The sequence below is a fragment of the Acartia tonsa genome, chromosome 4, assembly GCF_053477335.1.
Source record: "Acartia tonsa isolate MP-2025a chromosome 4, ASM5347733v1, whole genome shotgun sequence".
Lineage (NCBI taxonomy): Eukaryota > Metazoa > Arthropoda > Copepoda > Calanoida > Acartiidae > Acartia > Acartia tonsa.
Genome location: NC_137263.1, coordinates 32156776 through 32171795, shown reverse-complemented (window position 1 = coordinate 32171795; position 15020 = coordinate 32156776). Strand labels below are relative to the sequence as shown.

At 31.3% G+C, this 15020-nt stretch overlaps 1 protein-coding gene and 1 long non-coding RNA gene across 9 annotated transcripts in view; both read right to left on the bottom strand.

The window, feature by feature from the left end:
• Window positions 1-15020, bottom strand: part of Cdc27 (cell division cycle protein 27) — a 147664-nt gene that overhangs the window by 128167 nt on the left and 4477 nt on the right. The window lies entirely within an intron of this gene.
• On the bottom strand, window positions 13-2406 carry LOC145318297 (uncharacterized). Its single transcript, XR_013879298.1, has 4 exons — window positions 2370-2406; window positions 1750-1820; window positions 1063-1119; window positions 13-361 (listed from the first exon to the last, which is right to left on the bottom strand). It is a non-coding gene; the product is annotated as an uncharacterized LOC145318297 (long non-coding RNA).

Sequence of the window (15020 nt, the reverse complement as noted above, 5' to 3'; positions counted from 1 at the left end):
TTTCTGAGATGATATTTAAGATATATGTCCCACATATTTTTTACACATTTCAATAATTAGGGTGGGTCCGTCTGTACATCCGTTCGAGATAGATAGCTTTTTTTCTCCTTGTTATATATTTCTTACTTTATTCAATCTATCATTTTTTTTTGCAAAATAACAATGTATATGATTCTCTAACTTGTAGAAAAAACGTAAAGATTTTAATGATAGTAGACATAAGTATCAAAAAGTTTAAGTATTACAATCTTGTGGAGGGAAGTAAAATATTAAGATATTAATCTCACCTTACCCAGTCATATTTATCCATCTCCACATTATCAATTGCCTGATGTGGTTGCTGGTTTTATTACTGCACGAGCTGAAAAAAATATTAATTCATTAATAGCTGAATTTTAATGGGTTAAGGGGTAGTTTCATGAAATGCAATTGAACTTAATTTTGTGAACCGCATATTTTTTGCTAGTTATTGAGTTAAACAATATTTATAAATTTTCTACCACGTAGTTTTGAAAATATCAAGACTTGAATTTTGTCTTTTTGTGATATAAGTTCAAATGCCATTCGTGAAACTACCCTTTTAATAAAATCAAAATTATTTCTGTCAAATTTTACCCCCTAATTCTGTTTTGAAAATATCAAGACTTGGAAATCGTCTTTTTGTGATATAAGTTCAAATGCCTTTCGTGAAACTACCCCTTTAGTAAAATCAAAATTATTTCTGTTGAATTTTACCCCAAAATTCTATTTGTGAAGCTACTGTATTATTCGAAATATCAATCTGTTTGACAGAACCGGAATAAGGGACATATGAATTTATTTTCTATTATTCAAGATAAATGGCTTTTTATTCAATTTATGTTATATCAAAAAAAATTTACTTGGTCCGTCAGTCTATCATTAAAGCTTTCATGGGCAATTAATTCATTTCATAATTGAAAAATATTTTTGCAGTGTTTACACTGAATTGCTTTTATGTTCATCTTTCTACATTAGAGAAATATGGACATCCCTGAATATATCGTGTCTGTGCGACTATGAAACTAATTATGTATGATTTACCTTGTAATATATCTTGACTTAGATGGGCATAATTTAAGTCTCTCATTTTTTGTTTTGCTAAAATAAAAAGATATACATAGAAATAATTAAATTGGGACTGTTCACGAATGAGGGCAGGTGATTAATTTTTCTCTTCCTTTTACAGCATTCAATTAAATTTAAATATTTGCATTGCTTTTCCTCCATGCACTTTAAACATAACATAACATTTAAAGTTGGGTTCTCTTCAGGACCTTTAACAATTTAAAGAGGGGGATAGGAGGATTGTGTAAAAGGAAATACACTCAGTTTTAGGATATGATCATAGAGAAGCCTTGCTTATAATATTGTACTTTATTGTTTTAGGAATCATTATTCCAAAAATCAGATGTTGTAAAAAAGTTAAAGAATCAGTATTTAAATTGACTATTATAGGAATTATCATGCAAAGTTTAAAATCAATAGGGCAGTTCTAACATTACTGAATCAAGGAAAAGAACTAATTGTCCTGGACAGATCGATACTAATTATATAAAGGCTGTGCTTTAATAATGCTAAGGATCATTAGTGTCAGCAGGGATAGGTGAAAGGAGCTTTAAAAAAACATTCCCCCTCCACCCCCCACCAACTTCTTCCCGCTCCTGAATTTTTTTTACATTTCTAGGGACAGTTATTTTGGTTTAGTTTAGCTTTAACAAAAAAAATTACCAATATCAATCTCATTAATTGGAACAGCATCGTGCAGCAACTTGTTTGATGCAGGAAAGTAGCTCTCAGTTCTAAATACTTTATATTAAATTAGCGGCTACGCCCCTAGAGGCATCTAGTGGCACTTTAAATGTTTTTTTTATATTTAAAAATATGTATGGTACCCTCCCCCAAAATAGTTAAAAACCTTCCTGGGACCTACTACCTGGAATCTACCCTGTTAAGGAGAACCCGATCGGTTCAGCGGTTAGCGAGATCCTTTGGTACAGACACACAGACAAACAAACAGACAAACATCCTGTTACTTTAGTATAAGGATAATCTTAAATAAAAATGAAGCTTTTTTGCTTTTCCACTTTTAGTTATTGTAGAAATAATAAACTTTCAAAAAATGAAGCTGTTATATAATTATGGTCTGTCTGTCCGTATGTTTGTCTGTTCATGCATCCAGAACAGATAGCTTTTTACGTGCAATTTAATGTTTCATATTCAATGCTGAAATATATAGATTACTTTTTGAAAAGAAATAAAAATTTTAAGACTAGCCAAAAACGAATAAAGTAGGTACATAACATATTATAAAATTAAGGAAAAATTTGTAAAGAATTTTTAAATTTTACCTAAAATGTTTACAGCATACTTTTGAAAATTTCATATGTGGGTAAGGTATGCAAAGTGGGCCCTGGATCTCGGCAGACAAGGCATGTACTAGGCATTCTGAAAGGGGGAGTTCTGACCAATTAAAATATAGAGAGACAGTTTGAAAAATTGCATTTCTTCCCTTTCTATTAATTACGATAATAATTATAGAATAATTGCATTTGATCTTTTTTTCTAAAATCTAAACTCTAATAAAATAAAATGAATGATGTGATATATTATTAACTAATTAACAAAATGTTATCACTTAAATAGTATGAAAAACATTTATAAATTTCAAAATTATGCATTATTTTTTGTTACTCATAAAACTGATTACATTTTACCAAACGTTTCTGAAATTATTACATAAATAGTATAATTATAAATCACTATCCTAATATATAAAGTAGTAAGCTTTTTTTGTCTGTCCCGAAGGATCGCGCTAACCGCTGATCCAATATTGTTCTAATTTACAGTGAAGCTTCTTATAGGTCTCGGGAAGGTTTTAAACTATTTTTGGGGAGGGTGTCTTCACACCCCTCCACCCCCCCAACAAAGAAATATTTTTTTACTCTTGAAGCTCAAATTTAAAATGGGATGAGGTTGACATTTCCCCCTCCTACCCTTAGAGGCTTCTAGAGGGCGTAGCCACTAGTACTTGATAAAGCTGAAATATTATCAATTTGTTTTTTTAGCCTGTGCCTATGGCACCTAGGGGCTAAAAAACTGGTTTTAATCTTATAATTGTACATTCTATATTCGCGGAAAGCCGTTTATAATACGATGCGAGAAATAACTATTAAAGATTTGACTTTCACCTTTCTATTTTATGGGTCTGGCTCTTGCTGGAAAGGAATAAACAAGGTTTTTGAACAATTCTTAGTCAGCATTTCTTGCCAGGCAAAAATTATTTCTTTTCAAAGATTTCTAAGATTATCTGTGTATTTAGATGCTATCTATGTGTTTATGATAGCCCATACATTTTCAATTGGCCACAAGTCAGCCATCTAGGGAGCTTGGATGTCAGGATTAATTCTGGATTTAAGGCTGATCTTCACAGCATCCAAAGCATCTTTACCTTGATATATGGCATCACCATTGTCTTTCCTAATAGCATCTCCATATAGTTAAATTATTTAACAGCTTTTTTAGCCTTATTTCTGACTAAATCAGCATACATGATACTGTTAACTGACTTGGGTAGAGGAGGTTCACAATCTTGTACAGGTCACTGGGTTTACAGATGGAATTAGGCCTCTAGCAGTTAATCCTCCCCAGATTATTTCCCTTGAGGAAAACTCTATGACTACCTAGTTGAACTGATCCCCAGCTTCATGTCTACTGAGGTGAATTCTTAAAAAACTTTTGCCCAACAAAAATCAGTTTGCCTCAGTAAAATTTTAGTGAGGCAAAATTATCCCCTGTAAATTTTTAGCAAGCCTCACTGATTTTAGTGTTTCAAATTTTTTTACGAATAAATCTCTGTGGTCCATAAATCCACCTAGCAAAGAGCTTTAACCAAATATTTGACAGAGCTGGATCTTTAAATCATTTTAGTGGTGAGCCGGATCAGGGTGCGCCAGATGTTGTCCAGAGGTGGGCTGAAGGTGAGCCACAGCCACTGCTAAAAAACATTGATCTTTAACAGATTTTTAGCACTGTGTTGCCAGATCGCTAGCGACACTCAATAAAATATTGATCTTTAAATACTTTTTTTGGCTCACCCTCAAAAAACAAAAAATTAATCATATTCCAATCTTTGTTAATAATATTGCTGTCATAAATCCCCAAAATAACACATCTTAATGATATTTATAGCTTTAATGTTTAAAGGGATAGTTTCACAAAAGGCATTTGAACTTAATTTAGTGTACCGCATATTTTTTCCTGGTTAATTGGTTAAACTACATTTATATAGCATATATTTGAAAGAATTTCAATTTTCTACCACGTAGTTTTTAAAAATTAATTAGAAAATTGTAATTTTTTCAAATATATGCCTTATAAATATAGCTAAACCCATTAACTAGCAAGAAATGTGTGGTTCACTAAATCAAGTTCAAATGCATTTGGTGAAACTACCCCTTTCCTTAAATTGTCACTTATATGTTTTGCAGGCAACATATCCATACGCGCCTGTACAACTTTATAAATTTTAGCTGTGCCAGTACGGTGTATTTCATATATAACAATATATAATTTATTTCAAAAATAATTATAAAATTGTTTTCATGAGTTTTGCAATAAAATATTAAAACTAATTGAAAGCTGGATCGCCCAATGCCATTTTGATAAAGATCGCGCCAGTCTGGACTACCTCTGGCGCACCCCAATCCGGCCCACCACTAAATGATTTAAAGATCCAGCTCAGAAAATTGAGAAATACACAGAATTATTAAAATTCTCTTTTACATAATAATTAATCAGTAAGTGACAGGGAAACTTTTATTACAACTATTTATAAAATGCTTGTTTGTTAAAATTATAAATGGTTTTTCTCGTATTCATTCAAATCCGGTGAATAAGAACCGGTTCTCATCCATATGAAAAACTATGTCTAGCATCGTATTATATCCAGCTATCTATGAATATAACAATATACAAACATAAGATTAAAACAAGTTTTTTTAGCCCATGCCTTTGGCATCTCGGGGCTGAAAAAAACTAGTTTTAATCTTATAATTGTACATTCTATATCCGCGGAAAGCTGTTTATAATACAATTCAAGAAATAACTATTCTAATTGTGTTTAATTATTCCTTATGAATTAGTCTTCTCTAAGTAATATCTGTCATGATGGTTAGGTTTGATAATCAGATGAGAAGTTTTCTCATGCTGAAACCTCTTAACTGCTCCATGTACATGACCACTCTTAGATATAGTGGTTTTATTTACAAGTCCAGTGACTTTCAGTTAATTCATAATTTTCTACTATACTTAGGATTGAGAGGGAATGATTACTTCCTGTAGAATCAGTGAGGTAATTTTTTCTCATCTTTTTATTATTAATTTACTTTTATAAATTGAGGGGTGTAAATGATTTAGTGCTCATTATGCACGTTTCAGGAAATGAGCAAAAATTCATTTAATTTTAAAATATGAACAGCCAATTTTTTTATGAACTTCTTTTAAACTGTTTTTAATCTATTTTTGAATGGGGGGTCAAAAATATACTAGGACACCTATAGAATCAAACTGCAGAGCCCAAATTTGAATTAAGTCCCCAATAAACATTTTTTGGGGGATTTAAAAATTAAGTTTTACTGTTGCTCTGGTCATTTCAACCAGAGCAAAATGTCTTTTTTTACTTCGTGTAATATTGTAACTTAGTAAACAATTTTATATAATTCACTTTATATTGATACCATAAAAAAACATTACTCTGTTCAATGGAAATAATTGTTTTTCTATAACAATTAATTTCATTGAAAAATCTGACATAATACAATAAAAAACATAATGCTGAGGTTAAACCAATAAGAGATCTTCTTTCGTTTCAATTCTTTATAATTTCTGAAAGAGTGTTTTCACAAAGTGACTTATTTCCAATGTGGTTAAACTGTTTTTAACCTATTTTTAAAGCATATATAAAAAATATACTATGACAACGGTAGAATCAGACTGCAGAGCCTAAATTTGAATTAAGTCCCCAATAAACTTTTTTGGGGGGATTTAAAAATTAATTTTTACAGATGCTCTGGTCATTTTTGACCAGAGCAAAAGGTCTTTTTTTATTGGGGTAAAATTTGTAGCTTTTAGAGTGTTTTGCTTCATAAATCTTGTATTCTGGTATAGAGTAAAATTAGGCCTTTTGATTTCATCTAAATTAATTCATTAAAAATTAATTCTTTATAATATATCAATGAATTAACATTAACATGTTTGTGTTCTATCACCTATTTTAAAAACATAAAAAATGGCTGTAAAGGGTTAAATGACAACAAATGTTTATGCAATACAACAAATTTATTTTTGTCACATATACAAATGTGATATAAAATAAGATTATTCAAACTTATTTTTTGAAATAAATTTAAAAGATATGTATCTTTTATGTGTATGGTTTTCATTCTTTTCATTTTAATTAAATAAAAATTATTTAACTACATTGGAAGTAAGTCACTTTGTGAAAACACTCTTTTTTGAATTGTAAAGAATTGAAATAAAACAAGACTTCTTATTGGTTAGACTTCAGAATTATTTGTTTTATTGTAAATGTTAGATTTTTCATTGAAATTAATTGTTTTGGAAAAAAAAATTATTTCCAATGAACAGAGTAATGTTTTTTATTGTATCAATATAAAGTAAATTATATAAAAATGTTCTGTAAGCCACAATATTACCCGACGTAAAAAAAGAGCTTTTGCTCCGGTCAAAAAGACTACAGCAACACTAAAAAATAATTTTTAAATCCCCCAAAAAAAGTTTATTGGGGACTTAATTCAAATTTGGGCTCTGCAGTCTGATTCTATAGGTGTCCTAGTATATTTTTGACCCCCCATTCAAAAATAGGTTAAAAACAGTTTAAATAATTTTATATAATTAAAATGAAAAGAATGAAAACCATACACATAAAAGATACATACTTTTTAAAAATATTTTTAAAAATAAGTTTGAATAATCTTATTTTATTTACTAAGTATATTTGCAATTACTTTTATTTAATGAAATCTTCCAATTTTTAACATTTACAAAACAGCCTGCTTTATTGCATCAAGATCCATGACAGATCTATATAGGAAATAAATGTCTATAAATGAGCTCGAGTCTTCCAATGGTAAAGTGTTTAAAACTCATAGTGCTCCAATAATCCTCATAAAACTCTCATTGACCAAAGTGATAAGACCTTTATCCTATTTGTTTATGGAATGAATTAAAGGGCGAATATAGGTTCGATATGATATGAGCTTATATCAAAGGTGCCATTGCATAGTTTTAGAATATCTATGTTAAATTTAAAAATTCAAAAAAATCCTTAAGTAGATTTTACAATTTTCGTGTTTTCTTCAACATATGATAAATGAGATGGCCTACAAAATTGTTTATTTTAGCCCTTTACAAGACTTTTTTTGACTAGTTCTCTTAAGTTTAATTGATTATTTCATTGGCATGCATCTTAAATGATAATTAAAATGTTTATTTTATTTAATTATATAGTATTTTATTCAAATTTTAAATAGCGTCAAAAATTTTGCTTTATAGTGCATCATAAAGATAAATATTAAGTTTTTAAATTTATTTTCTCTACTAAGATTTTAGATTTATTCATGATGAATACAATTTATTTATATAAAAATATATAATATGTAAAATATATTTACCCTTTGTAGCCTGGGTAAAGACACAAACATGATGCAACTTTTAGCAAACAAAAATAATATTTTAATTTTGAAATATTTTTTTAAAATTAGTTTTCAGCCCTCCCTTTTTCAATGTACTTTTACAAAATTATGTTATGAAAAATTTATTTGATCAAAAGTAAAAGTTGCAGCATCCTTTTTTTTCCCATTCCTTTCATCTTCATTATGACTATGATTGAACAAAAGCTTTATAATACAACCTTCCGACGCAGCCTTGTGTGATGCAGGGATGTTTGGATTTCTTAGGGAACCACACAAGTTACGCGAAATGGCGTAATTATATCAACGAATCAGTTCGGTTTTAGGCTAGAAACCGACTTATACAGTTAAATATGTCAATGTCTTTAAGTTATTTATAATCTATATAATTGCACGCTTGAAATAAGCCCATATCATATCAAACCTATATTCGCCCTTTAAGTTTTTCACTTCATGTAGATATTTGAATTACATTGAAATATTTAATCCTTATTTCACAAATAAAAAATATACGTTCATAATAGAGTAAATCTAAGAAAACTGTATTTTAAAAGAATTCAATTGTGGTGACACTTCCTTTGTGTTAAAATATTAAAACTAAAATTTTAATCATATTAACCCTTTGGTGATGGTAATGTGAAAAAAATAAAATTGAAATAATCTTTTTAAAATCATTTCAATTAATAAATATTTACTTTTTTCTTTTAGATAGTAATGGCGGGGGAGGAAAATTGATTTATTGAGAAATAGATAATTAGATATTTACTTATAGAAAACTAGCCAATAGCGATATAGTTATATTGAGCCAACTCTAGTATATTATATTTGTTGTCATCTTACATTATTTAACCCTATACAGCCAATTTTTATGTGTTTTAAATAAGTGATAGAACACAAACATGTTAATGTTAATTCATTTACACGGTGTTTCAAAAAAAACTGCGTTTTCCGGTTTTGAGAAACAACCAGAAGGAATATGAAAAAAAGGATAATAGGTCCATATTCTATGTAAAAATGTACATCAGATTTACTTAAGGTGTTTTTTGATATCTCTAAAAATGCGGCTGTACTGATTGGTACATGTAGGGGAAAAATGCTTGATGTTGAATATGAGATATCAATTAGATTGAAATAACTTGTATATTTTGCAACATATTGTTTCAAAAGTACAATATCAAAGTAGTAAAAGCTTAAATCAATGTCCCCATATGAAATTTTTTTACATATTTTCTTTTTTGGCTCCATGCAAAGACCTTTTTAGGTTCTTCAGAATTTAGTTTTTTCATTGACAAAATAAACAAGTCACTTTTTATTTCATTTCAATATCTTTAAAAATAAGCAAGTTATCATGGTTTGAAATTGTTCGTAAAAAGTGCTTTTTCATTAATTACTCATGTTTTATAAGATGATCTCTTATAATCTGTCAATCAAATTAAGAGATTAAGAGATTAAGGGGGGAGGGGCGAGGAACGAATATGAACAATTTTAATACTAAGAATTAAAATCCAAGCAAAAAGAATATTGATTTTTATTCAAAAAAAGGCATTTTAAATTAAGTTTTAAATGTAATTATTAGATTATTTTGAAGTTTATGTTATAATGTTGTTTTCAAGTAAAAAAAAGGATTAAATTCAATGTTATAGCATAAAATTATTAAGAATACAATAACACACACACATTTCGAATTCTTTGGGCTCTAAAATGCGCTGTTGTTTTAAGAGATATTAAAAAATGCCTGTAACAAATTCGATGCATATTTTTATAGAGAATATGGACATATAATTATTTTTTTTGTACTCCTAATGGTTGTTTCCCAAATCTGGAAAACGCAGTTTTTTTTAAAACGCCCTGTATATATTGTAAAGAATTAATTTTTTAATGAATTAATTTAGATGAAATCAAAAGGTCTAATTTTACTCTATACCAGAATACAATATTTATGAAGAAAAACACTCTAAAAGCTGAGTATTTTACCCACAAAGGAAAGAAATATCACGATTCAGTAAAATTTATTTAATCCATAGTAAAAAATAAACTTTAAAATCCTAAAGGGCGAATATAGGTTGGATATGATATGAGCTTATATCAAAGGTGCAAGTATATACATTATGAATAACTCAAGCAAATAAAGATATTCCATTGGATAAGGCCGTTATAGCTAAAAACCTAGCCAATTGGGCTAATTTGTGACGTCAGAGGAGTGGTTCCCTAACATATTCAAATACCAATATTCACAACAGGATGCGAGTAGAGTTTGCCTAAATACTGTTGTTATTTTGCAGTACAAATAAATGAGAAAAAGGTTTCGGGAATTAATCAGGGGTAAATATACCCTCCTTCTACCTTCATACAAAATATATAAAGTAAAATATTTAAAAGTTAAAAAAACATCAAATAATGTAAAAAAAAAAAAAAAAATAATCAATAAAATTTTCTTGGAGGAAGAATGATTTCAAATCCCTGTTTTTTTGTGGCCGTGTGTGTTGAAAATGCGTAATTAAGGGTTGTTTATATCATCATGAATTAATCAAAGATCTCTGTACAGAAAATAAACTTTAAGACGTATTATTTACCCTAGTCAATAGTCCTGACGCCCTTCTACGCAAATTATTTTTATGCTTTTTAAAAATGAAATAAAATAGTATTTAATCTAAAATAATAAACATTTAAATTATCTTTTAAGGTGCGTGCCAATGTAATAGTCAATCAAACTTAAGCAAAATAGTCAAAAAAAAGTCTTGTAAAGGGCTAAAATAAACGATTTTGTCGGCAATCTCATTTATTATATGTTCAATTGAATCAGAAAATTGCAAAATCTACTTAAAGGACGCCTGCAAGAAATAACACGCTTTAACTGCTGAAACACTGCCACAAGAAGACCCAATAACCCAAATTATAAGCCTTCAGCTTCAATAACAAAAAAGTTCTAGGCATTTCAAAATAGCATTTTATGTACAATGGAATTTTTGAAAGATTTCCAATGCTCATAAAAGAAAAAAGAATATTAAATTACGTTGCCTAGACATAAAATTATAACCTTATCTTTGTCAGAAACTTAGATTGCCTGTAACTGATTACATTTTTACAATAAAAACACCACATTTCATAGTCAAAATCTATGAAAAAAATTCGATTTAAATTGCATTTTTAAACGAAAATCATAGCGGAAACAAAGGGGTAAACTAATACAAGCTTAGCTGTGATTGGTTGTTAAGCTGATTCAGCCTTCTGATTGGGTACAGTACATTCGGTACAACGCAAGTAAAACTTAATTTTTTTTAATGATTTTGACTATAAAAATGGGTATTTTTATTGTAAACATAAAATTAGTTACTGGAAACCTAAATTTATGACAAAAATAAGCTTATAATTTTGTTTCTAGGCCACGTAATTTAATTTTAAAGCATTCAACATGAGCATTGCAATTATTTCCAAATTTCCATTGTACATAAAATGTCATTTTAAAATGCCTAGAACTTTTTTGTTATAGAAGATGAAGGCTTCAAATTTGGTGTATTTGGTCTACTCGTGGCAGTCTTTCAGCAGTTAAAGCGTGGTATTTCTTGCATGCTTCCTTTAAGGATTTTTTTGAATTTTTAAATTTTGCATAGATATTCTAAAAGTTTGTAATGGCACCTTTGATATAAGCTCATATCATATCGAACCTATATTCGCCCTTAATAAAAATCGATGTAGGCAATTGTTCTCATTTTTAGCTTTGCAGTATGATTCTACAGGTGTCAGAGTATATTTTTTATATACCTTTTCAAAAATAGGTTAAAAACAGTTTAAATTACGGTATGCTTTCAAATTGATATTAAACACATTCATAAACCTGGCCAAAAAGTAAAGCGGTTAAAGTGTACGCAACGCATCGTAGTAGAAAGCTAAATATTTAACAGCTGATTTAAATTATTAGTAGAGCAAGCATCTATATAACTAACTAGCGGGTACGCCCCTAGAAGCCTCTAAGGGCGTAAATTGGACCCCCCCCCCAAAAAAAAAAAAAATTTATAATTTAAGTTTGAAAAAGTAAAAAATATATTTTTAAGGGGGGGGGGGGGGGTGATTAAAATAGTAAGACACTATATAATTAGGATCGTCCGTACATCAATGAAGTTAGATCTGATCTGTAGAAGTAAATTTCAAATAATTTTTCATCTTTGCTCCCCCTAAAATTAGCTTATAGATTGGTCCCATTTAAATTGTATAAATTTCAACCCTACCACCCTCTAACAAAAAAAACGTCTTTTTACGTAGGGTTATATTTGTTCCATTGAACTTTGACACCCGGCCCTGTAAGAATTTGTGTAAGGAAGGATGAAATTTGTTTTCTACAGGAATCAATTATTTCAGCACAGTTACTTATTTCACAAGTAGAATATCCCCCCCCCCCCTTTTTCTCATATTTTTTCAAAATCCAGAATTAGCGATTGGTTAATATTTATAAGGCAAGTAAACTGCACAGGGACGTCCAGGTTCACTAGTTGTTTGAAAAACAAGGATGACAACATCCATAAAAGCGAAGCTCTGAAACGTTAGGACAAACGAACATTAACACGTGAATGAGTCAAAGCAATATTGTGAGTAAATTTGTTGAAAAACTCCTTGATACAGGATAATACATACTTACATTTTTAGGACTTGATTATAGTGTTGCTTTGCTTATAATATTGTACTTTGTTGTCCCAGGAATCAATATACCAAAAATAAAAACAATCGGATAATTAGATCACTTAAAAATTTGTTGATAAAAATGTAAAAAATCAACAGTGTTTAAAATGGACGTACGGACATTCTGGTAATGATTATAGAGTTGCTACGCTTTCTAAATCATACCTAACTACCACAGGAATCACCATGCAAAGTTTGAAAACGATAGAATAATTCTAACATGCCTAAATTAACGAAAAAAGCTATCTGTCTCGAAATTTTATCTGCACGGTGAAATAATATAACTCCCCCACTTAAAAAAAAATATTGAGATTTTGTGACTTTCCTTGACATCACTGAAGAGAAAAGGTAATATGCAATTGTTTTCTAAGGAACGAAGACAACTATTTTGTAAAGCATTTGTTCAGGCTAGGACCAGCATTTGCACTGGTTTGGGATTTATTAATAATATCATGTCCTTTCAGATAGCCTAAGTAATAGGGTAAAAACCTAACCATATCCCCAAAAAATTCTACATTTCAGATATCTTTGCGGCATTTATTTTTATTTTTCAGTATTATTATCCCCTCCAATTTTGCTAGTAAGTTCATGGTTTGAAACATTACGAGGAGATTCTCTTTGAAAAAGAAAATCACTTAAACACACAAACAAACACACAAACAGACACAAAAGCATAAACATTATTAACACACAAAAAGTTCATGTTCTATTGTAGAAAAATTTCGTAAAGTGTGTTCTAATCATAATATACTTATAATTAAAATGGGGGTCAACTTAATCAAGATCCACCCCCCCCCCTCCCTCTCTGGGGGTATCTAGTCTATAATAAATCACTTAATTACTATTTTGAATACAAAAAGCACGTCTAAAGATTTTAGGTATAAAAAAACAAATGAAAATAAGGCACCGCAGGATCATTTTCAGGCACCGCAGGATCATTTGACCGCAAGGGACGCCACCACAACCAGCCAGGGAAAGCGCCACCAGCCTTGAGTACTCACGCAGTCAACTCCAACTACCACACACACAGATCTGCATACTTCAGTGTTGTAATAGTGGGAAACACTGAAGCCATCACTAAGGATGATTTCTCTTGTGAAAAAGCTCCAAATTTCTGTGCTGACCCACGGTCAAGGTCAGTCTGGCATATACCTCGCCCGTCAGTAGTAATTGGTGATCTATCCCCATCGACTGAAGTAACTTCTTCCTTCCATGGAGGAAGTTGTCATAGTTGCTTCTATGACAAACAGTGTCACAGTATCAACAACAACAAGCAAATCTTCATCTTGGGTGACGAGTTTTTACCCCCCAAGATTGGGTCCCGTGGACGCTGTTGCCCTGTGATTCGCGTTCACCCAGGTACCTTTGATCAACTGAAACAAGTTCTACTCTATCACCTGCGAAACAAGCTGAGAATCAAAGAAGGCAGCATTCTAGTCTTGTTTCTGTTGTCTCACTTAATGAAAGTTGGCTTTCATAAATACGCCAGTGAGTTTAAGAGCTTTGCTTCTTGGGCAAGATGTTTGATGCCTACTATTAGAGTCTTGCCTTCCATTGCTCCCTTCAACACTGGTCATGACCTGGCACACCTGATTTCTATCAGTCATCTCTACCATTCCCTTCAAGGGGAATTCCTAGGTAAGGGACCAGTCGATAATGATTTGTCATTTGTCCTCTGGCGACCCTTGTACCAAACAGGCCTTGAGTTATCAGTCGCTAAAATTCCAGTACCTGCCCCACCAATATTTATTGAGTCAGCCAATCACATGCTAAAATGTGTCTCTTTGTTTTATGGGGGATTTGAAGAGAATTGGACTGATGGTATGCCTCAGAACATACAAGCTAAATTCTTCTGTAACCTCACAGAAACACTTGTCAACATGGATCTAATCAACAGACATTCTACACCTTCTAAAGATGATATCCTGGCAGGGCTGTCGGGCAGCCCCCACCATGGGAAGAAAATCTTCCTGGCAGGATCTTCCATCCTCAGAGATGTTGCCCCGCCGCTTATCAACCTAACCAAAAACAAAGGTGTGGAAGTGTTTACTGCTTTTAAGAGCAATGACTTCCTCAATTTTCTAAGGAGATTGGATAAATCATTATTTAAGACGGCCGACAAGAATGATATTTGCATTCTTAGCTTCATGGGAAACTTGATGTTATACAAGGCCAGTCACAAAGCTGCAGGCGGTGTTGTCCATCTTGACAGTCCTACTCTACCGTCTGATGAGGATATGGGCCTACTCATACTTGATCTAGGACGAGTCATCAGATCTCTTCTTGACTGCTTCCCTGGTAGAATCTTTCTGCTGGGGCCTACCCCAAGACATGTTACACCTTGCTGCAGTGAACCTGAACATGCAATCAACAGTCCTGATGGCTCTCCTGTGGATATGGTTGCCTACACTAAGGCTTTCTCACACTACATACAGGCAAGTCCTGGCGTTGTCCAGAGCCGTGTTTTCCTGGTTCACTTCCAGGAAATGTTCAAAGGTAACTTTCCTGCCAGCTACCTAACGGATGGAGTCCACCTTAACAGCGCTGCCAACAATATTCTGGCAGAATTTTTATTTACTCTTCTTGACTCCAGGAGGAACTCCACTCCTCCGAAGC